A 1,198-nucleotide genomic window follows, 5' to 3' on the forward strand; every position below is an offset into this window, starting at 1 on the left:
CCCACACTAGAGGCCTTGAATTCTAGTCAATGGACAACAAAAATTGACCATGTTTCGTGTCCATTGCTCATACAGTTGCCAAAGGCATTTAACTGGGTCACAGTGGGTGAACCCAAAAGCTGCTCTTCACTTTTTTGGGTGGGGGTGGGGGAGGGAAACTGGCTCAGTTTAGAATCTGAGTAAAATATTTTGCGACCTCTACAAGTGAATGCCTTGAAAACTTCCCTGAAACTCCCTTTCCGAAACTCCGGTTTTCTGGTGACATTGCCCATGAGTCTCTTGAGGTCATGCTTGAAAGTTTCTGAAAAGCCACCTCTCAAGAGTTGATAGCTATGCTTTCTTCCACAGCATTGCAGAGAACCTATAATTCTGAAGCAGCTCCCCTTTAATTATCAAATCAAACATTATTGCATGTTAGTTTTCAAGACTTTGGGGATTTTCAGTAACATCTGTGGTGGTGGAGGGTCACATCAAATGCATTCTTCTGCATTCATAAAAGGAATAAAACAAGTAGAATTCAGAGGATTTCTTTCTGAGGAGGCATGTCTGAAGGATGCAACTGATCTTCCTGGTGCTCACCTTTGCTTATGCCAGGAACAGCTCTGCTACCTTGTTAATGCTTTACATGATTTCACTTCAACTGAGCCAATGACCGTTCCAAAGAAGCCATGCTTCTGCTCAGCTCTAAAGCAGGAATATGGGAAAGAGTGATGGGATACCCGGATAGAAGATTTGTGAACAAAGTTGTGCTTTACATGGTGCTGGCATTAGTGCTGGTGCTTCAGGTGGCATATGTGCTCACTGTTGACTCTTGCAGGATTGGTGACCCACTTCATGCTCACCACAAGTATTATCGGTCAGGAGATCTGCTCATTGGTGGCATTCTGTCTCAGATCTTCATCCCTTCTAATGAGTTAGCATTTGAAAAGCATCCCTCTAAAGAACTGGGAGATGAGATAATGTATGCATTTCTTTAGCATACATCTGCTTGGATGCCACTATTGTCTCTTGGCTGGGGAACATTTGGCTATACATTCCTCTCTCTTATGGTCAGAAAGGCAATCTTAGTTTTCTGATCTGGTTATCTGTTCTATTTTATTCCCTAATTGAGGCAGTTAAATTTTTAACTTTTGTTTATTTTTAATGCTTTAAGTGTATGCACTTTCATGTTTCAACCCTTCTTGAGTCCCAGTCACTG

The sequence above is a fragment of the Varanus komodoensis genome, unplaced genomic scaffold (genome assembly GCF_004798865.1).
Source record: "Varanus komodoensis strain SLA01 unplaced genomic scaffold, ASM479886v1 scaffold646, whole genome shotgun sequence".
Classification (NCBI taxonomy): Eukaryota; Metazoa; Chordata; class Lepidosauria; order Squamata; family Varanidae; genus Varanus; species Varanus komodoensis.